Genomic DNA, 25,802 nt, shown 5'->3' on the forward strand with positions numbered 1-25,802 from the left:
GCAATCATCTGGATGCCAGGCCCTGACCCTACTTTCACCTAGTGATGTTGCTCTATTCTCATCAGTGCACCTTTTTAGCACAAATGCTCCTCTCCCAGTTATTGCTTTCTAGCTGGGTTGCAACTTCAGAGTAACTTCTAACCATCAGCTTCTGAGCTCCCCAAAACTTCCATCTGTTTGCCTCCGGGGTCTGTCTGAAAGTCTGTTGCAAAGCAATTTGTAACTTACCAGAGTTCAAACACAGTCTCAACCACATCTGGAGTAAGCTGCCAGCACCCAGCCCTTCCATGAAGGAGTGAGAAACCCTCTCATCCAGGACAAATTCTCAGAGCAGGGCCCCATCCCTGGAAACATTCCAGGTCAAGTTGGATGGGGCTCTGAGCAACCTGATCTAGTCAAAGATGTCCCTGCCCATGGCTGGGGGTTGGACTAGATGACCTTTAGAGGTCCCTTCCAACCCAAACTATTCTATGATTCTATAACCCTGCAATCACAATCCTTCAGGAAACACCTATACTATCTCTCACTTTATTTTTATAAAGTTATCTTTGATCCATGTTACCCGGGGAGTCAGAGGTATGTTTTTCTGGCTGTACAGGTCCCTCTCTGTCCCCAGCCCTAGTTCAGGCTGATGCTGTGTCTCACACTTAGCTGCATTACCCTGGCATTTTCAGTCCAGCTCAGCAACGTTCAGCTCTGTTCTCTATCAGCAGATAACGATGCCTCCCTTCTCACAGTCCCTTTTGTCCTAGACGCTCTGCTTAAACAGGACTGTGCTCCTCATCTGGTCCAGGGAGCAATCTAGGTATCCCTGCTTATAGAGTCTTCGAGCAGGAAAATACCATCTTCCCCATAGAATCTGAACTCCTTCTGACCCATTCTGCCCTTGAAAGGGAATCAAGACCTAGGACTGGCTATGCCTCCTTATCCCTTTCTGATATCTCCCCAATGCGCATGGCTCTAGTATATATATCTCTGAGCTCTACATGTTCAAGTCATTTTTCTTGCTTGCTTGCTTGCATCTAATTCATAAAAGAGCATCTTCTCTCCTAATTTGCAGCTGCTTTATATTTTTTCCCTTGTCTCATTTCTTCCTCTCTCTAAAAACCAAAGACAACCTCCAAAAAAAAAAAATTTTTTTTTCTTTTTCTACTTCGCAGCCCTGAGATGTTTCTTTTTCGTCCAAATGCACTTTGGGCTTTTCACAACAACCTGGCCATGTCACCCTACCACTACTGAAAGGGAGAACACCGTCCTTTATTCATGTCCTTCTAGGTCCTCCTGCTTCTCTTTGAGATTTGTCAGCCCATGAATGACACCAGCAGAACTCACTGGGTAAGATGTTCTGGTCTCTAAGACACTGCCATTTCCGCCTCCAGTGCTTTTCCATAGAGCTTGAGGATCCCAATTTGCAGAGCTGGTTGCTTTAAGCACTGGTAACATACCAGATTTCCTTACACAGTGTATTTCAATAACATAATATAAATGGGCTTTTAGCAAAAGCTATGTGCTGAACTAGACTGTGACCTTCTCATCTGGAATTCAAAGAAGAAACGGCAATTGGACAGATTTATGGAGTAGATCTCTTGTCTGGGAAATTCAGTTCTGCACTGGGTTTGCAGACAGTTTCCCTCCACCGCTATCCAAGAAGTATTTGCATGCCAAAGTCACTGTCATGTCAGAAAAGTCTTCTAATCTCTTCCATATCCTGGCACTTCCTCCCTGGTGAAGATTTCCTCCCAAGCCTCCTGCGTAGCCCTCACAGACTGCTCTATCCCTCTGTTTCTGCTGAACCAGTGTCTCTTTCCATCCTAAGCACTCCTGTGGCACCACAGCTGTAGAACAAACCTATGGATTCCTGCAGCAAGTGCACAGCATGGGTTTGGTCTAGAATTTTTTGTGGTAACAGATACACACCAAATAATGGTTTGTTGTTGTTGTGGGTTTTTTTAAAATCACTCCTAATGATAGATAACATGCTATTAATTGTTCACAGGACCGAATATCTTTATTGATTAAAAGCTTTTATCTTTTTTCTACACCTGAAATGTTCTATCTTCATCTACTGATTCTTACTAATCATTTGTTTGCTGCATAAAAGAGCCTCCTGCTGGCAGGATTCAAAGTTTCGTCATTCACCAAATTTCTCTTTTTGCTTAATTTTAAGTTTCTTCTTTTGACACAAACTGTCACACTAAGCAATCACTTCAGTCTTTCAAGACTCCTGGGTAGACAACCTTTCTACCCGAGAAAGGATGGAATCTCTGGTCTGACATTCCAAGCCTGGGAAAGTACTGGGGAAGACTAATGTGTCTTGAATTAAGTACAGCAGCTCTCCTGGGGTCTCAGATTTCTTCAGGAGCTGAATCTCAGGGGTGACTGGAAAGAGCTTCCCTAATGTGTTGGATTTCCAGGCCACCTAGACTGAAAGAATGTCATTGCAGATAGAGAGCCCGAGAAGAGCAAACGCAACTGAAAATCCCCCAGGATCTGTGACAGGAGAAGGGGAAAAGGACTAAACACTGTACTCACCCACTTGCGGGGCCTCCCTCTTGGCCTTTTCCCAGCAGAAGGTTCTACCTTTATTGAAAACAAAGGGAAAAAAAATATTTTCAGCTCTCATATTTGCTGGGCACTGTGACTAATACACTGAACCTGGCCAAGGTGACCTCTGTATAAAGTTCTTGTGAGACAAGCAGCAGAAAAGGCGAAAGCTGGGGATAGAAGACAGTTGAGGAGGAAACGCCTGCCAGACTATGCTGGTTGTGATTATTTGGCAATGGTGGAGGAGAAACGCTAGAAGGAAGCTGCTGAACAGGCAGTGGCAACACAGGAAGGCTGGGAGGTGAGTTAGGACTAAAACCACAGTAAGTCATTTGTCCAACAGTGGCAATTAAAGCTGAGCTGAATTAGGGGCAACTTTCACTGTCTATCTTTAAGCTAAGAGAAACCTCCCTGCTTGTCCTTCTAGCAATGCTTCAAGAAGGGACAGCCAGCTTCTCCCTCCCCCATCAAAGAATATAAGCCGTTTATTCTTACCATTTGTCCAGATACAGTAGTCACTTTCTTGCTTCCTTTTGGCCTTCCTCGTGGTTTCTTCACTGGCAATGGTCCCACAGCCTCCTCCTGGGGTAAAAGGAGAAAATCATTTAAGCAGGATGATCCCTAGAACAACTTACAGCTTCTCATTCTAATGTCTCTTAGACTGTCTTACACTAATAATAGCACCCAGACTACTAATACCTGGTTGTCTCTGCTTTTCCAGCTGTGAAGTGCATTAGAAGATGACCAGCAATACCCCTACCCCTTTATCTTTTGGGCTGGGGAAATAAGTAAGTTCCCAGGACTCTGACCATAGTGCCTGGAATGGGGAGAGAAAAGGCCTTGGTCTTCTCTGCTCTATCTAACTAGTGATGCAGAAACAGAGGGTGATGACACCTGAAAGTCTCCAGACTGGAACAGAGATCTGGCTAGCTCCTCTCATGCCATTTCCTGGCCTGAACAGTCATGGCCTGCCACATTAGAGGCACCTCTGAAGCCAGTGGCTGAGATGCCCCAGGGTGCACATACTGCTGCTTTCCTGAATAGCAATAATATTTACTACAGAACACCTCAGCTTCCCTCGCTCTTTGTTAGCAAGCCGCTTCCCAGGGCTACCTGCAAATCCTATCAGGGTAATGCCATAGCACCCTCAGGCAGCCTCTTAGGATGATATGCCCTTACCTGTGGCTGCTTCTTTGGTCTTCCCCTCTTTCTCTTCAGGCCCTCGGTCAGTGTAGATGAGCTGGGGTTCACTGGCCTCTCGTTGCTCATGTTGGCACCTTCCACAGTTTCCAGATGATAATCCAACAGATTATTTTTCCATGGACTGGGAAAGAAAACTTGTCTCCTCTTTCTTTCCCTATCTTGTTACAGATTCTCCTCTACCTGCAAGGCTGAAATGGTGAGAGAGAATCAGGCATGACAGCTTGCTATTGTTTTTATCAGCTGGAATAGTCTGGGACACAGCAGACATTTAGAAGCATAACCGTGCTTTATAGACATTATTGAACCATTCTCTTACACGGCCCATTCCTCAGCTTTCTGAGGCTTTTGGCCAAAGGAGCTGACTGCTCCAGGTGCCAGAGCATGTTGGTACCTGCATCTACCTTTCCCCCCTTGTTGGCCAGTTTCATCAGAACTGACAAAGACAACGTCTTCAGCTCTCTGAACTCCCCTCTTTGTAGGCTTCCTTTGCCTGAGGAGGAAGGAGATGGAAGACAACATGGTGGAAGACAACTTATAAATGCCTCATTCAAGGGTAAAGCTTCATTTGGAGCTCCTATATTGTCAGATACCAAAGCTAATCCTGAGACCCAAATCCACAGCAAAGAGAGCCTTATATCAGGATGCTTGAGAGAGCAAATATCAGGGTACAAACTCTTTAAGAGGTGAATTTGGCTCTGGAGCTGCCCCTCAAGAGTTTGTTCCTAATCACTGACTGAACAGGTACTGTCTGGAGAGATGGTCTGACCCCATTTCAGAGCGCTCAGCCTCTAGTCCTGCATGAGGCTCACTGTTTCCTACAGGACAAAAGAAGTCATGCATACCTGGGTTTTGCTTGGATCCTGAGCACTGGTTTGTCTACTGCAAGTTTTGTATCAGCAGGCTTGCCAGTCAGCCTCCTCCCTGTCCCCAGGCTCTACTTAGTGCCTGCTGTGGTTGGAATGAGCCCTGACCTGACTTGTTTGCTCTAAGAAATAACCAAGATCATGAGCTGTTGAGGGTACATAGGAAACCAATTACTTTCCTTGCTTCTGCTTGAGGTTTCTCCTCTGGCATTGTCTGCCAGAGAAGGTGGCAGTCTGACTGTGAGCCTTTACACCCTCACATCCCGAAGCAGGAAGAGGAGGGAAGAGACCTTGACCAGAAGCTCAGCTGGCACCTGAATCCCAGGCACATTAAGAGAGGTGGGGGTCATTAGTCTTGCTTGCATGTGAGGTAAACCCTCGCCAAGGATCTGAGTTCAGCTCCCAGTTTGCTGATCTGCTTGAAAAAAGCACTTGCAGCCTTCCCAGACCTTGGCCCTCCTTTCCTTCTTGCATGGGAGGGTGGGCTCAAGAAGGTGAGAGGGGCTGAGGGGACTGAGCCTGGCTGGACAGAGGCCAGCAGTGCTGGCTGAATCCTCTTTTGTCAGTAATTCTTACCACAAAATAAATAGCTGAGAACAGTGCGGTTGGGAAAGCAACATCATTGCTTGCTTAGGAAAGCAGGAGTATATAGATAAACAATGCATTTCTACCTTCTGTGCAAAGCGATTGCCTTCCCCTTCTCATCTAGACATTGCAGGTGTAATCTGCCTTGCCTATAGAAGCTCTTCTACGTCCACCTGAGAAATGTTTTTTGCAGCTCTTTGCTCTACCTGTTTTGTTTCTCCTTTCTCACTTGTTAAATGAAAGGTAACAACAGCGTGCTTAAACAGCTCTTTGTCCCATCGGCCTTGAGTGCTGCTGGGTCCCTAAGTCCCTCCGGCGGGCTCTACCTGAGGCAATAAAGGCAGTATTGCAAGAAAGAGCACAACTGCACCACATAGAAGAGTGTGACTGTTTTCTTCAAAATAATGCTGGAGGGCAGAAGCTGGGTTCAGTTCCAGTTCATGCATGAGCAACCCAGCTAGCGAACTCCCTGGATGTCCCTTTGTGCACACTGTTGGGACCCAGCTCACAGGTGCTGCTGCACACTCAGCTTTTCTATCAAAACCTCTCATCAGAGGGGGATGGAAGGACCATAGCTCAGGTCTCTGAGTTCAGGCTGCATCTGGAGGGGAGACAGTTAGGAAAAAAAGTTTCTTTGTACTTGCAAGCCACGCACAGTTGCCACCAAGTCCCTGAGACAAGCATGAAACACTTTTGCAGTCTATTTCAGAGAAGAGCTGTGCTTTTAGAAACTGTTACCAGAGCTTTGTAGTTTGATCAGATGTTCAAGTTCCAAAGATGAGAGGTTCTTAACTGAAGATGACAACAAATATTCTGCCCTCTGGTCCAGCTACTGTTTCCTGCATCCACATTTACTGGTCAGAATTGGGGCTCAAATGGCCCCAATCAGAATCTGAAAATGTCACTGGCAGATGCAGCAAGAAAACTTCCAGCCTTCACTCCACATACTGTCATGACTGCATACATTGTTAGACACTGAAGCCATTGCTCTTACTGACACAATCTCTCTCATGAATTCACTGTAACTGAAACCTGCATTAAATCCAAATTTTGCATGTCATTATTCAAGTGGAAGCAACCAGTGTACAGATTTCATTTTTCCCCAGATGTAAAGAAAGTCAGTTCTTGCACAGTGATTGTTTTCTAAATCTTGCTACACTGATACATTCTACAATGTCTTTCACATATCTGGCAAGCTTTCTACAGACAGGACTGCAGACAAATGTACAGAGACTGCCAGGAGATAGCAGTGTCTTTGTACATCTCTCTTCCACCTTCCCATCACCCACCAAAGGCACACACTTCTTGAAGCCTGGTGTGAAAAGAAAAAAACACAAGCAAAGCTATACAAGCATCAGTCCGTAGGGCTTTTGCAAGCTTTACATGTCTCAATGTAAGATGCTTACAAAGCAAAAGCACCCACTGCAATTCTACTTCAAATTTCTCAACAATAGCTTTCCATTTATATATATAAAAACCCAAACCAATATTGACTCCTCATTGTATACCAAAAAAGAAGTATGCTTTCCAGGGTCACCACACTCCCTGCTGGGAGTGGAGCCAGCAGGGCTGAGTTCCAGTCCTAGACACTGTCGACAAGGGCACAAGATCTAAAAAACCTATCCAAATGCTTGTGGGCCTTAGATCACCTTTATGTCAGCCATATACACAGCTTTGCAAATGATGCAGATATGCAAATACATGGTTTTGGCAGTATTCAGACCTCTATGTTGCAGAGACATCACCTAAAACAAAGCACCTCATGTCCCAAAAGCATTCCCATGCACCTGGCAGAGGACAGGGCATTCTCAGAGCCTAATGCTTTGTACCTGATTTAGGTGCTAAGTTGTACAAAGCCAGTTTTTCTACCATACCAAATTCTCAGGAAAGAAAAGCTCCTTCTGGGGGCAATGTAGTTGTAGCCTAACACAGGGTATTGAATAGTGTTCTTTAGGGACTTTTCCCTTTCCACAGACTACAGAGGAAGCCTTGGGGATGAGCCTGCTGACTTGGGCAGGTAAATTAAATGGCAGAACCCCTTCCTGTTTGTTTCCTCGAGGAGGTTAAATTTTAGGCTATGTCCTTGGGAGAAATACAATATGACACAGGGATGCTTGAGACATCATACTAAACCCCCCAACTGCGTGCATGATTCACAGCAAATGCTGCCAGAAAATGATTGTCTAGCTGCAGTGCCCACATACAAAATACAAAGCTCACAAAGCCTTTTTCAAAGCATAATAGGAGTGTGATTATAAGAGACCTTTCATTATAGACTTAACTCTGCCGCTGTCTCTATAATAATAGGAAAAAATATCCACAAAGCACAACTCCCACTTCGTAGCACAGCGCCATTGTTCTGCTGTCACGTGTAACAAAGTAAACCCAGGGTAACTTCACTGACGTGAACGTGGTCACTCTTCAGCCCCTCTAGTAAAAGAGGGAGGGAAATATTTGGCCCAAGCCCTGTATCAAGCGGAGGAGGATAAAAGACTTTGTTAGTCAAGACATCTAAAGAAGGGGACTAAGAAGGCCGGGCAGAGAGAAACCTTTCATTCCAATAACTGTAGCAACAGCGATCTGCACTCGCATTATGGGAAATTACTTTCACCTTCCGAGAAATCAAATGCTCATATGTCTTTTCAGATCTCAGAGCAGATCAAGAAATACCACAGCTTGCCCCAGTTCCCCATGGACTGTTCTACCAGAAAAGCAGGATAGCCAAGCACTGGAGTATCTCCCTTGGGAAAGAGTAGTGGTAGTAACACTGGCAAATGCACCTTTTCTGCCAGATTTTTCTGTGAAATGAGGAACTTACGGGCTACTAAATCAAGCTTGTGGCAACAGCAGGTAACTGCCACAGTCTCATAAATCACATCTCAAAAACATAAATAACCTCTCTAGGTGATTTCCCTAACTACTTTGAGTGGCTAAGTATAAGCCTTCTTTGGCCTCATGCTTAAAGGTCTCCAAGTTCTTTGCCTGGTTTTTTTTTAATGAGCAATTTATTGTCATTTGTTCTTGCATCAGAGTCCTTCCGCAGCAACATTCCTCTCTCCTCCATTTTTAAAGCCACTTTACCAGATACACACATTAATCTGATCTCCCCCATCTTGCCCGGCTGAACAAGCCAGTGTGTTCCAGTTTCTTGGGATGTGATCATGTCTCCTGATCATTTTGGTTGTCATTTACACCCTTTCCGATCTGAGCTCAACATTTCTGAATATGATATGGATTCTTACTCTCAAAACTATTTTCAGCGAGGACAGCTTGACTAACTTAACCTCTCACTTATCTGAGAGACATGGGCTAAGCAACAGTTCAGTGGGAAAAATTCAGTTCCTGTGTAACATTAATAGCATGAGCTTCCAAACTGATTCAACCAGCAAGCTCTTCCACCACCTCCAGCATATCCTGACTGATAAAATACCCAGTTCAGAAGACAGAAACTATTTAAGTTTACAGAGGACAAAAAATACAGGAACCATATGGGCTTCCATGCTTCACATCAATGCTAGGGACCAGCTCAAGGCCTGAACAGGAACTTCTGTAGCTCTATCTAGAAAGTTACATTTCTGACTTTACTATAGATTTCTCTGTGTAACCCTAATGAAAGTGCCTTCGTGTGTTTCAGTTCCCCATCCACAAAATGGTGCGTAGTTCCCTGACTGCTGAGATATGCTGGTGATGGGGCTGAGGGGAAAGAACCCGAGTGAGGCAGGAAGAGGCCATCCTGTCTGTGCCAGTTCTTCTGAGACAGCCAGCAAGGTAGGCAGGTGCTACCGGCTGGGATAGGAGCTTATGGACTAAAGGCCTATCTACTAGGAAACAGCTAGTGCCAGAAGCTTTTTTTACATTAGAGACATGCACAGCTACATGGGAAAAGGGTTGTTGGTTACTGAGTTTCAAGCAATGATGTGGACACGAACAGTCTTTGTTTCCCAGATCCTGAGCACCCAGCTTCAGCACAACATCAATACACTGCAAGAGCACTCTCTTGAACAAACCTACCCTTGGATGCAGTGCCTGCCAATTTATTTCTTTGTCCAGACACGTGAGCCAGTTACTACTCTGGGAGGCACCTTGCTCATTCTAATCCATAACACAACTAATCACAGAAATATCACCACGGCTCTGCTGTAGCTAGCCTAAAATATTCCCATTCCTTCCTCAGAAAAGTGAGACTTTGCACTTGCCTGTGGAATGAGTCAGGCCATGTGTGGAGTCCTAGCTGCACTGAGGTCCTATTCATTTCTGTATGCGCAGGACTTTCCCTGAAGGTTGCCACATACTTCCACAGTGAAGGGCTCAACCTCAATCCTACCTCAGCGCCTTCAGCTTCCAAGCCCTGCCAAGGACACAGTCTTCTTATGGTCAGAGCAGGCAGAGCAAGGAGGCAGTTAACCTTCCCAGGGAAGATGTGGAAAAGCACTGCTGGATATCAAGACCAGAGAGGAGGAGAGATCTGGAATCTGTTCCTGATTCTGATACTGGGCAAGTCATGTAATCTTTCTGCGCTTCACATTTTCTGTCTATAAGATTATCAAACACCACTAGAAGTATTAACACTTGCCCTTAACCTGGGGTGGAGGGACTGAGGATTAAGTCATTCCTATTTGTAGAGTAACACTAAGAACCCCCAGCAGAAAGGAACAGAGAAAGACATTATTAGCAGACTGCACCAGCAGCCTCCCCCATGTCGTTGTGTTCGGGAGCACAAAGGAGAGGCTGTCGCAACTGAAGAAATACAGCCCAGGATTAGCCACATCCTGCTGAGCAGCAAAACACACCCTCACGCTCTTCCCCCAGGAAGCTGAAGGCTCATGGGACCAATTTGGCCCAAAGCTGTAAGCTGGAGTTCCCTGCCCTGGGAACCTGGCACAGAGCAGCATCGGAGTGTGAGTTAGGGTTCCCCAGAGCTGCAGCACGTTGCTGAACTGCACAGCACTTCTCACCCACTCCCAAACCAGAGCAGGTAGGGGATACAGGGCCCAGCTCACTGTCTCTGTCCAAGGAAACTCATGTACCAAACTCAGGACCCCAAGTCTTGAGGCCACTGCCTGAGGTCTTAGACACCCTTCCTGCACTTCTCCCAAAAGTATCAAGCCAGATCAGTGATGCTTAATGCCTCTGTGTGGATTGTAGACTCCCTAGCATTACACGTTAAGAGCCTGTTAAAATTCTCCCTTAGGGAATTCACCCAAAGACCCAAGTGTTTGCTAAAGGATTCTTTCTTCTCTTAAAGTCTCTGTCCAGACACTTTCACCAAAAAGCAAGCTCCACAAGCACTGCAGAAGAATCAGTGAAGAAAAAACAACAGTATTTACAGGGAAATAAGAGTATAAGGAGAAATCTGTGGTTTCTAAAACAAAATTAAGAATCACAGTCATCTCTTATTTCAGATAGCATCAAGCCTCACTCCTCTGCAGAATTACTATCTTGTTCAGCCCAACTACTGACATCTGCAAAACACTGTCCACCTGCACAAAACCAGGAAATGGCCCTCTGCGTTTCCTGGTGAGGACAGGCGTTTTGGCACCTGGCACGGGAACAATACGAGGCAGCAAGTTTTGTGCCTTACCCTACTTCCAAACAGCCTCTCTCAATTACCGAGATGCAATTTATTAATCCCTGTGCCTTAATAAACCCCAGCATCTTGCAGATGAGCTCTGCATACGCATTTCAAATGCAGGCTTGCTAATGTGGTAAGAAAGGAACAAGATTACCTGTTGAGAAGTTGGGCAGCGCCACTTGACCCGACCCCAGCAGACCTAGCAATGAAGGCAGGAGAGAAAGACAGAGGTATCCAGCAGCTGACACCCCTTCTTGCACTGGAGAGAAGCAGCTAACCGAAGTCTCTGCACACATTCATTTCAGGAGCCTTACAATGAGCCGAACGCTATTTATTGCGCTCCCAGTTAGTGATATGGAAAGCAGCGTGAGCACTGCCAGCGATCTCCTTCTGATGGCAGTCCTGAGTAGTGACAGCAAGTGAAACCGAGTTCACTTCAACCTGCCTGGAATCTCACACTAAACTGGCAACAACCAAAAATAAGAAAAATCCCCAACCAGACCACTTACTCCAGGCAGCTTGTACCACTGCCCTGCTTACTAAAAATAAGGCCAGTTTCCAAATGCGAAATGAATGATCTGAATAAAGGGGACAGATCATTTCACAGACTTCCCTCTTTATAAATGCTAGAAAGAATCATGCTGACCCTGTTTTATGAAAGAAAAGAAACCCAAAATTAAAAAAAAAAAAACAAAAAACCAAACCACAACAAATGGGTAGCCCCAGGAAGGCTTGTGATGACAAAGTGGTTATTAATCTGAGTGCAAAATGCGCTCAGGGCATTTACTATAAGCCACAAATAAAAATGGGAAGCTGACTTCAGTTGAGCATAAACATATTTAGAAAGGAGATGTTGCATGGCTCTAAGTTAGGTATTCTATATTAATTATGTGAACAACAATTAGAGCTGGTAAAAGTCCCCAGAAGTATTTTGCAAAGGAATATGCAGACTTTTCATATTACTGACTTGGTATATTTAAGACACGTATATTGCGGTTTTTGGCACATCACCATTATCAAAACGAGAGAATTAAAATACCTCAATCTGTACCTGTATAAACCCATTACAGTATCTTAGAGACAAAGTCTGAGGGCTCTTCTTTATGTCAAGTAGTAAATTGCTTACAGTGACAGTACAACTGAATAAACTGAAGACTAATTTTTTTTTTCCTCAGAGCTGTCCATATAGAAGATTTGCAATGACTTGAGTTCCTGTCCTGGTTTCGGCAGGGATAGAGTTAATTTCCTTTCTAGTAGCTGGTACAGTGTTTTGGATTTAGGATGAGAACAAAGTTGATAACCACCGATGTTTTAGTTGTTGCTAGGTAATGCTTACACTAGCCAAGGACTTTTCAGCTTCCCATGCTCTACTGACTGAGAAGGCTGGAGGTGCACAAGAAGCTGGGAGGGGGCACAGCCAAACTGGCCAAAGGGACATTCCATACCATGTGACGTCATGCTCAGTACATAAACTGGGGAAAGCTGGCCGGGGGGGCCGCTGCTCGGGGACGGGCTGGGCATCGGTCGGCGGGTGGTGAGCAATTGTACTGTGCATCACTTGTTTTGTGTACTATTATTATTATTATCATATTATTTCAATTATTAAACTGTTTTTATCTCAACCCACGAGTTTTTCTAACTTGTGCTCTTCCAATTCTCTCCCCCATCCCACCGGGTGGGGGGGAGTGAGCGAGCGGCTGCGTGGTGCTTAGTTGCCGACTGAAATTAAACCACGACAGTCCTTTTTGGCGCCCAACGTGGGGCTCGAAGGGTTTGAGATAATAACAGATTAACCGGAGTGTATTAAGGAACTTATATCTGTTAGTAGTTGTGGGTCACAATGTTGGTTTCTCTGTTCTCGATTTTAATTTGTATAATCTGCATCGCGCTCTTTTTCCTGCTGTACATGTTAAAGATTGGTGTTGGGTTTTGCAGTTTGCTGTGGTCTGCAGTGAATAGTAATGTCTCGCTTGTGAGGTTTGTTTTTAGAACATTGACCTTGACGTTAGTGTGGTATGTAAACTTCGCAATGAAGCCGTTACTGTACCATGGATACCATTTCATGGAGACAACTAGCAATTGCAGTAACTTTTCTGAGAGTTTTTTTTCGGAGGAAATACAGAATGGCAGTGTCACTACCTTCTTCTATGATGTTTCCTCCTTCATTACAGTAATTTTTCAGTATTTTGAGCATCCTTGGGCAGTTAAGATACTTCTATTAATACTTCTTGGGAATATTGTTTCGGTTTTGTCTAAAGTTGGTAAGCAATTTAAGAATATCATCCAGAGATCTGCCCCAAGGCTGAATAGTTATGAGTGGCAGGGTGTATGGGACAAGATGGGCAAGTACCTAGGCCAATGGGCACCCCCAGTGTTTTGGAACTTCACCCCTGAGCAAATGCAGAATCCTGAAAAGTTAGTAGAATATTTGGAAAAAGTATGCTGTCACCCTGGCAACTCCAGAGAGATGCAGATCATTGCAACGTGCTGGGGCCTGGCCCATGCCTACCGAGCCCTGTTCAACACCATTCAGTACCCTCAAAGGGAAGAGAAGGTCTCTGGCTCTGACAATAAAACGACACGCACTGCGGCCACTCAGACCCGGGCAACAGGCCCTGCGGCCACTCAAACCCGGGCAACACGCACTACGGCCACTCCAACCCCGGCAACAGGCCCTGCGGCCACTCAGACTCCGGTGACATGCACTTGCACTGCGGCCACTCCAACCCCGGCGACATGTACTGCGGCCACTCCAACCCCGGCAACAGGCCCTGCGGCCACTCAGACTCCGGTGACATGCACTTGCACTGCGGCCACTCCAACCCCAGCAACACACCCTGTGGCTGAACCAAAGAACGAACCTGTGCCGGTATCAGTCGCCCGTGTACACAAGAAGAAATTTTGGAAGCGGAAGTCAGCTCGTTTAGTAAGGGAGGAAGAAGCTTCTAAAAGGGAACCGGAGGAAGAAGTATACGAGACAGATGACCCTAGAGAAGGGCCATCACGAGAACGGGAGGAGGAGAGCCGGCCGCTGATCGGGGAGGAGGAAGAGGAAGAACTCATAAACGAGGCAGTGACCACCCGATCTCTATCCCTGAGTGAGCTGCGAGATATACGAAAAGATTTCAGCCGCCGTCCAGGTGAGCATATTGTCACCTGGCTGCTCCGATGCTGGGATAATGGGGCCAGTAGCCTGGAATTAGAGGGTAGGGAAGCCAAGCAGCTGGGATCCCTTTCTAGGGAAGGGGGCATTGACAAAGCAATTGGAAAAGGGACACGTATCCTCAGCCTTTGGAGGCGACTCCTGTCAAGCGTGAAGGAAAGGTATCCCTTTAAGGAAGATGTCATATGTCGCCCAAGCAAGTGGGCCACCATGGAGAAGGGTATCCAGTTTCTGAGAGAATTAGCTGTGCTGGAGGTGATTTATGATGACCTGAACAATGAACAACTATCCAAAGATCCAGACGAAGTCAAGTGCACACGACCCATGTGGCGGAAGTTTATAAGGAGCTCACCATCGTCATACGCCAATTCATTGGCAGTGATGACCTGGAAAGATGGAGAGGAACAAACAGTGGATGAATTGGCTAGTCAACTCCGGCAATACGAGGAAAGTCTTTCTTCCTCCATCGTCTCGGCTGTGGAGAAACTGTCCCGGGAGATCCAGCAACTCAGAGAGGATAGGTCCTACTCCTCACCTATACGGACCAGTATCTCGGCTATTAGAAGTAAGCGTTCTTTTGCTCAAGAGAGAGAATATAAAGGATGCACACCACGGGGCACCCTATGGTTTTACCTGCGTGACCACGGAGAGGACATGAGGAAGTGGGATGGGAAACCTACTGCAGCCCTAGGGGCACGGGTACGCGAATTGCAAGGGAAAACAATCACAGAAAGAGGTTCTTCCAGGAAAATTGCTGCTCCAGTTTCCAGCGGGCAGTTCCCCAGAGAGAGTAGAAGGGCTGATCTTACTCTTGATCTTAATGAAGAAACTTCTGACCCGTATGTACAAGAAATGAGAAATGAGTACTGTGATGAGGATTAGAGGGGCCCTGCCTCCAGCCAGGGGGAGGAAAGGGACAACCGGGTTTACTGGACTGTGTGGATTCGGTGGCCTGGCACGTCAGACCCACAGAAGTATAAGGCTCTGGTAGACACCGGTGCACAGTGTACCCTAATGCCATCAAGATATATAGGAACAGAACCCATCTATATTTCTGGGGTGACGGGGGGATCCCAACAGCTATCTGTATTGGAAGCCGAAGTGAGTCTAACTGGGAATGGGTGGCAGAAGCACCCCATTGTGACTGGCCCAGATGCTCCGTGCATCCTTGGCATAGACTACCTCAGGAGAGGGTATTTCAAGGACCCAAAAGGGTACCGGTGGGCTTTTGGTATAGCTGCCTTGGAGATGGAGGAAATTAAACAGCTGTCCACCTTGCCTGGTCTCTCGGAGGACCCTTCTGTTGTGGGGTTGCTGAAGGTCAAAGACCAACAAGTGCCAATCGCTACCACCACAGTGCACCGGCGGCAATATCGCACCAACCGAGACTCCCTGATTCCCATTCATGAGCTGATTCGTCGACTGGAGAGCCAAGGAGTGATCAGCAAGACCCGCTCACCCTTTAACAGTCCCATATGGCCAGTGCGGAAGTCTAATGGAGAGTGGAGACTAACAGTAGACTATCGTGGCCTAAATGAAGTCACGCCACCGCTGAGTGCTGCTGTGCCAGACATGCTAGAACTTCAATACGAACTGGAGTCAAAGGCAGCCAAGTGGTATGCCACAGTAGATATTGCTAATGCGTTTTTCTCAATCCCTTTGGCAGCGGAGTGCAGGCCACAATTTGCTTTCACTTGGAGGGGCGTTCAGTACATCTGGAACCGACTGCCCCAGGGGTGGAAACACAGCCCCACCATTTGCCATGGACTGATCCAGACTGCATTAGAACAGGGTGGAGCTCCAGAACACCTGCAATACATTGATGATATCATCGTGTGGGGCAACACAGCAGGAGAAGTTTTTGAAAAAGGGAAGGAAATAGTCCAAATCCTGCTGAAGGCCGGTTTTGCCATAAAACAAAGTAAGGTCAAGGGACCTGCACAGGAGATCCAGTTTTTAGGAATAAAATGGCAAGATGGACGTCGTCAGATCCCAATGGATGTGATCAACAAAATAACAGCCATGTCTCCACCAACTAGCAAAAAGGAAACACAAGCTTTCTTAGGCGTCGTGGGTTTTTGGAGAATGCACATTCCAAATTACAGTCTGATTGTAAACCCTCTCTATCAAGTGACCCGAAAGAAGAACGATTTCAAATGGGGCCCTGAGCAACAACAAGCTTTTGAACAAATTAAACGGGAGATAGTTCATGCAGTAGCCCTGGGGCCAGTCCGGGCAGGGCAAGAGGTAAAAAATGTGCTCTATACTGCAGCCAGGGAGAATGGCCCTACCTGGAGCCTCTGGCAGAAAGCACCAGGGGAGACTCGAGGTCGACCCCTAGGGTTTTGGAGTCGGGGATACAGAGGATCCGAGGCCCGCTATACTCCAACTGAAAAAGAGATATTAGCAGCATATGAAGGGGTTCGAGCTGCTTCAGAAGTGATCGGCACTGAAGCACAGCTCCTCCTGGCACCCCGACTGCCGGTGCTGGGCTGGATGTTCAGAGGGAGGGTCCCCTGTACACATCATGCAACTGATGCTACATGGAGTAAGTGGGTCGCACTGATCACACAACGGGCTCGAATAGGAAACCCCAGTCGCCCAGGAATCCTGGAAGTGATCATGGATTGGCCAGAGGGCAAAGATTTTGGAATATTGCCAGAGGAGGAGGTAACGCGTGCTGAAGAGGCCCCAATGTATAATGAACTACCAGAAAATGAGAAGCAATATGCCCTGTTCACTGATGGGTCCTGTCGTCTTGTGGGAAAGCATCGGAGGTGGAAAGCTGCTGTATGGAGTCCTACACAACAAGTCGCAGAAACTGCTGAAGGAGAAGGTGAATCGAGTCAGTTTGCAGAGGTGAAAGCCATCCAGCTGGCTTTAGACATTGCTGACCGAGAAAAGTGGCCAGTGCTCTATCTCTATACTGACTCATGGATGGTGGCAAATGCCCTGTGGGGGTGGTTGCAGCAATGGAAGCGGAGCAACTGGCAGCGCAGAGGCAAACCCATCTGGGCTGCCGCATTGTGGCAAGATATTGCTGCCCGGGTGGAGAACCTGGTTGTAAAAGTCCATCACGTAGATGCTCACGTACCCAAGAGTCGGGCCACTGAAGAACATCAAAACAACCAGCAGGTGGATCAGGCTGCTAAGATTGAAGTGGCTCAGGTGGATCTGGACTGGCAACATAAGGGTGAATTATTTCTAGCTCGGTGGGCCCATGACACCTCAGGTCACCAAGGAAGAGATGCAACATACAGATGGGCTCGTGATCGAGGGGTGGACTTGACCATGGACACTATAGCCCAGGTTATCCATGAATGCGAAACGTGCTGCAATCAAGCAAGCCAAGCGGTTAAAGCCTTTTTTGTATGGAGGACGATGGTTGAAATATAAATATGGGGAGGCCTGGCAGATCGATTATATCACACTCCCACAAACCCGCCAAGGCAAGCGCCACGTGCTTACAATGGTGGAGGCAACCACCGGATGGCTGGAAACATATCCCGTGCCCCATGCCACCGCCCGGAACACTATCCTGGGCCTTGAAAAGCAAGTCCTATGGCGACATGGCACCCCAGAAAGAATTGAGTCAGACAATGGGACTCATTTCCGAAACAACCTCATAGACACCTGGGCCAAAGAGCACGGCATTGAGTGGGTGTATCACATCCCCTGTCATGCACCAGCTTCTGGGAAAATTGAACGATACAATGGACTGTTAAAGACTACGCTGAGAGCAATGGGTGGCGGGACGTTCAAACATTGGGATACGCATTTAGCAAAGGCCACCTGGTTAGTCAACACTCGGGGATCTGCCAATCGAGCAGGCCCTGCCCAATCAGAACTTTTACGTACTGTAGATGGGAATAAAGTCCCTGTAGTGCACATAAAAAATATGCTGGGGAAGACAGTCTGGGTTATTCCTGCCTCGGGCAGAGGCAGACCCATCTGTGGGATTGCTTTTGCTCAAGGACCTGGGTGCACTTGGTGGATAATGCGGAAGGATGGGGAAGTCCGATGTGTACCTCAAGGGGATTTGATTTTGGGTGAGAATAGCCAATGATCTGAATTATGTGATGTTAAGTACTAATTATAGTTATAATAGTTACACTAATAATACACAGATATACTAATAATACTAATAATATTATATGCCATACTAATGTTATTATAATAAGAATCACCCAGATTAATGAAGAATAACTTCAGTGAAACCAAGCAAAGCACAGTGATGATGGTACCAGAACTGACTTCAACATGAAACAATCCAACACCACATACCATCTCCATTTTTCCTGCCCTGAAAGATTATTATGACAGATGGAGCTTGAAGTCATGGACTAAATGAACTCACCGAACATTTTAGAGGGATGGCCCACAGATGAAGGGAATGATATCTGTGTATGTGTGTATATATATATATATATAAAAGGGGGTGGTGATTAATGAAAATGTACTGGAAAATGTGAGACTTGAGCATGACGCAGATGGTATAGAATAAGGGGTGGATATTGTCCTGGTTTTGGCAGGGACAGAGTTAATTTCCTTTCTAGTAGCTGGTACAGTGTTTTGGATTTAGGATGAGAACAAAGTTGATAACGCACCGATGTTTTAGTTGTTGCTAGGTAATGCTTACACTAGCCAAGGACTTTTCAGCTTCCCATGCTCTACTGACTGAGAAGGCTGGAGGTGCACAAGAAGCTGGGAGGGGGCACAGCCAAACTGGCCAAAGGGACATTCCATACCATGGGACGTCATGCTCAGTACATAAACTGGGGAAAGCTGGCCGGGGGGGCCGCTGCTCAGGGACTGGCTGGGCATCGGTCGGCGGGTGGTGAGCAATTGTACTGTGCATCACTTGTTTTGTGTACTATTATTATTATTATCATATTATTATTATCATTTTATTTCAATTATTAAACTGTTTTTATCTCAACCCACGAGTTTTTCTAACTTGTGCTCTTCCAATTCTCTCCCCCATCCCACCGGGTGGGGGGGGTGAGCGAGTGGCTGCGGGGTGCTTAGTTGCCGACTGAAATTAAACCACGACAGTTCCTCAGTAATTTCTGAAAATGTCAGTAAGGCACCTAAATCACTTACTGCAGTCTGGAAAATATTGGTCTTGACCTTATTAACACGGGAATGGTGATCTCCTGGCTAAGGATGTACATGGGGGCTCTGGAAAGGTGTCCAGTTCTTGGGGCTGCCATGTGCTTCCTATGTGACCTCAGGAAAGTCACCTTTTCTTTGTACCGAGTTTCCCACATGTGAAATGGGGATAACACAGAAAATAGGTAGCATCTTGCTTATTTAGACAATATTTTCTTTGGGAGGAAATAGTTTTCCCACCATGTAATTACACAGGTCTTCAGCAAAGTGGCTCAAGACTTTATTTGGAGCTCCTAACCACTAATAAAACAAAATCAACATGAAATGTTAAGAAAAGCCTTTGATCACCCCTACAACAATGTCTAATCCAAAAATCATAAAATAGTGTATGAATTCAAGTACCTGAAAATTATTATCTATTAATCTAAACGCTTAACTATATCTAGCTAATCTATCAAAAATCCTCCTGCATACACACTACTGTATTGCATGGAAATACACAAACTTTTTTCATTTTTTATGAAAAATATTTTAATATTATTTAATACTATTTTTTAAATATCACTAGAGACAAAGTTGTATGCATGCTGTACAAACATAGTGTAATCATAATGACTAGGTCAGAACCTGAATTGTTATACATGAAATATGTACATGTATGAAATTAAGAAATCTGCGTTTCATACCAATACTTCCTGGCAAGGAAATATTAAACTGGATTCTACAGGACTAAACCAGAGACAGTTGACTGTCCACAAGTGCTAAAGAACATTATTAATATTGTAGAAATTAAACTTCTAGTTAGGAAATGTCAGATATAAAATTGGCACATGGAGTCCTATTTAATCCTTATTGGGCATATATTGGAGGATAGTGTCTTTAATTTCATATCCACACTTCATAATTTCATTACCATTTAAGGCCAAGAGAAATTGTTCAATCATTCTGTATATAAATGACTGTCATTTCATCATCACCCTTGGACTGAGCCCAAAACTTTTATACTTGACTGAAGCATCGGTCCCAGAAAATCATGTGTTCTTGATTTAAAGACATCATGGGATGGAGAATGTACCACTACCCTTGGACATGTGTTCCAGTGGTTAATCCCCTTTAAAAAGGGTGCCTAATTTACAATTTGATTCGTGTGCTTTCAGATTGCAGGTGCTGGTTCTTATCATACTTTTCTCAGATAAGCACCCGGCCTACCTATTCCCCCCCTCCCCTGCCCAGCGATACTTCTACACCGTTATCAAGTCAACTCACACTATTCTTCTAAAAAATTAAATAGACTGAGCTCCTTAAGTCTCACACTGTAAAGCTTTAAAAAAAAAAAAATTTTTTTTTGTGGCCCTCTCCTCATCTTCAAATATTAATACCTTTTAAGAAGAGGGGCACCAAAGCAGCATGCCCTATTTCGGTAGCTGCCTTGACCCCCATTAAAACAGAGGTAAAATTAATTCCTCTTTTCCACTCCTGTGGTTTAACAGCCAAGGATCATAGGAGCCCCTTAAGAACACAAAATGATTTTTTTCTACAGCATTCCCATTCATTTCACAAGCTGTACCTTCCATCCAGTAAACATTGCTGTTTCTTTTTACCCTTTTGGCCAGTTCTTCACCGCTCTGTGCAACCCTTTTTCAGAAGGTAAAATTATCTGTTCCCCCCTGGACTTCACAACGGCGGTCCTTACCACACCATTTAACTGCTTTACAAACATGAATTAACAAATGTGTCCATTGCCGCTCTATGGTGTGATAGTACTTGTGTATTTTGCGAGGAAGGGGAATTAAGATCTGTATCTTGGATATCAATATCTAGGTAAGATGTTGCCAGCAAAACATTTTTTCCCCATGCTGATTCCATCCAGCTAGGTACGTGAGAATACACTCAAAGCTTCCCTTGGGCAGACTGGTAGATCTGGTCCCTGTTTCCTCTACCCCTGCATTCAAATCCCAGGATTTCTTCCCCTGGGCAGCCTCAATGCCAAGAGGCGAGCTCTGAAAGATAAAGGTTTGAGCTGCCTATAAAGATTTGAGCTGCCTGTTTTCAATGTACATCAAACTAGCAGAGTGTTGTGCTAAACAGAAACCTAGATCCTGGCTGTCAAGGTGCAGAACAGGCCTGCCTTGACATTGTCTATCCTGCTTCTGTCCCCAGAGCACCTCAGAGAAGCTGCTATGGAGAAAAGCAGTTTCTGGCCAAGGGCTGAAGCCTGTTCACGATTGCACCTTCTGATGAAATTTCTCTTTTGGAGGTCCCATGAAGGAGGAACAAGCATAAGCTGGACCAATCAGCAGAAAAACAGCAGCAGCCAAATCTAGAGGACAGGAGTCCTTCAAATTCCCTCTTCTTAATGTAAAATAAATAAATAAATTTAAAAAAATTAGCAAGGTTTCCACTCTTGAGTGAGTGACTTTAAGATATTTATGTCCTAAGAGGGTTTTGTGTGTTTGCAGCAAGACTTGCCCTACACAAGGGCTAGCTTGTGCCTGCAAGAGAGTTACTAGTTTCCTTTAGGAAACATCCAGATTTTACCACAATGCAGTGCAAGTCTCTGCCTGCATTCCTATTCCTTATCTTCACTCTTCCAGAAACTAGACTGGTCACTGTGGTATAGCGCAATATACATAGGCTAACACCAACTGTAGATTTATTTGTGTATAATCCCTTTCTGTTAGACAGGTGTATATAAAGAGCTTCATTCACTGCTATCCTGATCTTGTCAGAACCTCTCGTGCACAAACCTGTATCTCATAAGCATAATGAAAGCTAGTTTCATAGTAATTTTTCGATACATTCTTATTATTCAGGCTGTATTAATGAATATTTTAACTGGAGATTAGGCTGAGGTGTGATTTCCACAAGATAAGAAATAGATTTGCCATGCTCTATTTTATCATTGTAAAGGAAGTGCACCCCATAATATTATATTTCTTCTTTCATATTATGCTCAACAGCAATTTGAACTCTCTGGATGATGCAGGGTTACAAAATCTCACTTTGAGACAGTTGTGGACTTGCTGGAAGGCCTCCAAAAATCAGAGGCTTAGAAAACATGGCCTATAAGGAAAGATTGAGGAACTGGGTTGTTAAACCTAGAGATAGGAGAACAGAAAGGACGTGATAATGGCTTTCAAATACACAAAATAGTGCGTCATCTAAGAAAGTAATAACATGTGGATAGGATAAAAAGTCAGTTTAAATGCAGAAGGGAAAGTTAGGTTGAACATTAAGGAAAGTCTGATGACTTAATGGTCAGGACAGCAAAGCACTGGAATAAGCTAGGGAGTTTGTAAAGCCTCTGCCCATGGAGAAGCTAAAAATGTGTCACACACACGTACTAGGATCGGCATGGATGGTAATAAGACTCCCCCTAGAAATAAAGTGTGTTTGGCAACTTCTCGGGCTGCCTCCCAGCTCTCTTTCCTATGACATGACGTTTCTAACAAGGCCATGGTTAAGTATGTTCATGCAGAACTGTGTCTGTCAAAAGGCCAAAATAGCTGATTCAGAGGCACTAAAATTAATTTCTACTTGTTCTCCATGGCTACAAAAGTCTCCTGAACTGGCTAGGTATTACTTCAGAGTCTTTGGAATCCAGCTGGTCCTACAGCTACAAAACTTGTGATTCACATGGGGGAAGCTAAAGGATATTTCACTATTTCAGGCCCAAAATGCTGTCAGTTAATTACCAGAGGTGGTAGAATTTGGATCTTGCAATGCAAAGGATGAATCGTGGTAAAGCAACATCACAAACGCTATCAGCTGGTAAGAAGGCTGACCCTTTTTTACCTTTATAGCAGGAGACAGTTACTGTTCCTGACAATGTGCCGACGAGGAAGGTGGGACAACAGAGAACAAGTGAAGAGGAAACAGCTTTGCTGCAGGCAAGAAAGGTGAAGCTAGAATTAGAAAGAGCTCACACCTTGCTCGATAAAGCTATGTGGAGACATTGTGAATGATGGCCTGGAGATGGCCTTGAAGGACCTCTGTAACACAAAATGAACCTTCCACTAGCAGATAACTGAATATGAATGAGGACTAGATCCCAATGGAAAAGTAAAGGCTGGATAATTCTCATCTGTGACCAGAGGCAACCAAGAGCATCAGCAGAAGGACCTATGGCAAGCAGTCCGCATCAGAGGACTAGCCCCTAAGAGGAAGGGCAGAAAGCCTATGGCTGGGGAGCACAGATTGGCAGGCGTAGCAAGCAGTATCCCAAATACTGGGGGGTAGGTGTACATGTGGAGGAAAATGTATGTTTCTGTGGGAGACAGCTCAGGCCCACAATTATCCCTTAGGTTGCCATCCAAAGGAGGAGGACAGGAGCACCACATTAAGGTGGAGTATTTAAAGGAAATGCAGTAACTCCTCATGAACTGATACTTACAGCTACCCAAAGGAGCTTTGCTGGCAGGAGGATTTTACTAGCATCCCAGTTGGAAGGTCTGAATTTCTGTAAGAGAGATGCAGTGTAAGACAGACAAATCTGTCTCTCCACGTCTGAATAGGGCCATTCTGAAGATTGCAACATACATCTCTGGAGGGCTCCTGTAGTGATTGTGTCCTTTTTCCAATGTTCCTGTAGAAAGTTATCGGGTAGATCAAAGGTTGGTGTGTCCCAGACACTATGTCAAGTAGATTCATGCTAAAGGAGCAACAGCGGCAAAGCATACCATGCTTCCTTCCCTGATTTTGTAATGTGTATCCCATGTGCAGCTTCAAGATACCATTACTTGAATCCTTCTAGGACTTAAAAGAGTGAAAGGAAGAGTAAAAGCAGGAAGCTGACATATACTTCTAAATACTACCACATTTCTTAAGATCAGGCTGAAGAGCTCATGAAGTCAGGCTATTTTAGAAAGATGTCTGCAAAGAACCAATAAGCATGCTGATGGATTAGCTGCAGAGCCAGTGCCAGGCTTACAGCACAGGTACTGCCTACAGGGTATGCCCCTGGCAAGGTGGCTGCTGCATACCGCTGTTCTCTTTTCCATTCAATCTTATAACAAACAATTGAGCTTCAGAAGGAAGCGTTCCCTTCCCCAGAGCAGAACCAAAGCAAATTAGCCACAGGCTGGATATTTAAGGACCTAGAGCTAAAAGGCATCGAAAAGCAAGTACTAAGGTGTGAGACCTACTTAGTAAAGACAAATGACCAGGTTATGAGGATGCCAGGACAGGGGACTAAGATGACTTTAGTCTCAGTATTAGCACTGTGGGGTACAGAATGCATGCTGTAATAGAGGAATGATCACAATACAGCCCCGGCATCACTAGAACAGGTATGAGAAAGCACAGCCCTAAGTCCCTGAACTGTCTGACCAGCTGGAGTGCCTAGAGCTCTGCCTGGGGATGGATGAGGAGCTGACCGAGAGCTTATGGGTCAAAATTAAAGGGAAGGCAAGGACAGGTGACATTACGGTGGGGGTCCGCTACAGGCCACCTGACCAGGAAGACCAAGCAGATGAGGCCCTCTATAGACAGATAGGAGCAGCCTCACGCTCACAAGCCCTGGTCCTCATGGGGGACTTCAACCACCCCAATATCATCTGTTGGAGGGACAACACGGCAGGGCATAAGCAATCCAGGAGGTTCCTGGAATGCGTCGATGATAACTTCCTTCTCCAAGTGGTAGAGGAGCCAACAAGGAGAGGTGCTATGCTGGACCTTGTTCTCACCAACAAGGAGGGGCTGGTGGGGAATGTGAAGCTCAAGGGCAGCTTGAGGGGCCCAAGAAAGCTGGATAATATTCAAGGATCACCTCCTCCAAGCTCAGGAGCGATGCATCCCAACAAAGAGGAAGTCTGGCAAAAACACCAGGAGGCCTGCATGGATGAACAAGGAGCTCCTGGACAAACTCAAACACAAAAAGGAAGCCTACAGAGGGTGGAAGCAAGGCCAGGTAGCCTGGGAGGAATACAGAGAAATTGTCCGAGCAGCAGTTAGGAAAGCTAAAGCCCTGATAGAATTAAATCTGGCCAGAGATGTCAAGGGCAACAAGAAAAGATTCTGTAGGTATGTCAGGGATAAAAGGAAGACAAGGGAAAATGTGGGCCCTCTCTGGAACGGAACAGGAGACCTGGTTGACTGGGATACGGAGAAGGCAGAGGTAGTCAACGACTTTTTTGCCTCGGTCTTCACTGACAAGTGCTCGAGCCTCACTGCCCAAGCCACAGAAGGCAAAGGTGGGGTCTGGGAGAATGATGAGCCGCCCACTGTGGGAGAACATCAGGTTCGAGACCATCTAAGGCACCTGAAGGTGCACAAGTCCATGGGATCCGATGAGATCCATCCGCGGGTCCTGAAGGAACTGGCGGATGAAGTTGCTAAGCCACTATCCATCGTATTTGAGAAGTCGTGGCAGTCTAGTGAAGTTGCCACTGACTGGAAAAGGGGAAACATAACCCCCATTTTAAAAAGGGGGAAGAAGGAAGACCCGGGGAACTACAGGCCGGTCAGTCTCACCTCTGAGCCTGGGAAGACCATGCAACAGATCCTCCTGGAAGCTATGCTAAGGCACATGGAGGACAGGGAGGTGATTTGAGGCAGCCAGCATGGCTTCACCAAGGGCAAGTCCTGCCTGACCAACCTAGTGGCCTTCTAGGATGGAGTGACTACATCAGTGGACACGGGAAGAGCTACAGATGTTGTCTATCTGGACCTCTGTAAGGCCTTTGACACAGTCCCCCACAACATCCTTCTCTCTCAACTGGAGAGGTATGGATTTGATGGGTGGACTGTCCAGTGGGTGAGG

This window comes from Aptenodytes patagonicus, chromosome 8, assembly GCF_965638725.1.
Source record: "Aptenodytes patagonicus chromosome 8, bAptPat1.pri.cur, whole genome shotgun sequence".
Classification (NCBI taxonomy): Eukaryota; Metazoa; Chordata; class Aves; order Sphenisciformes; family Spheniscidae; genus Aptenodytes; species Aptenodytes patagonicus.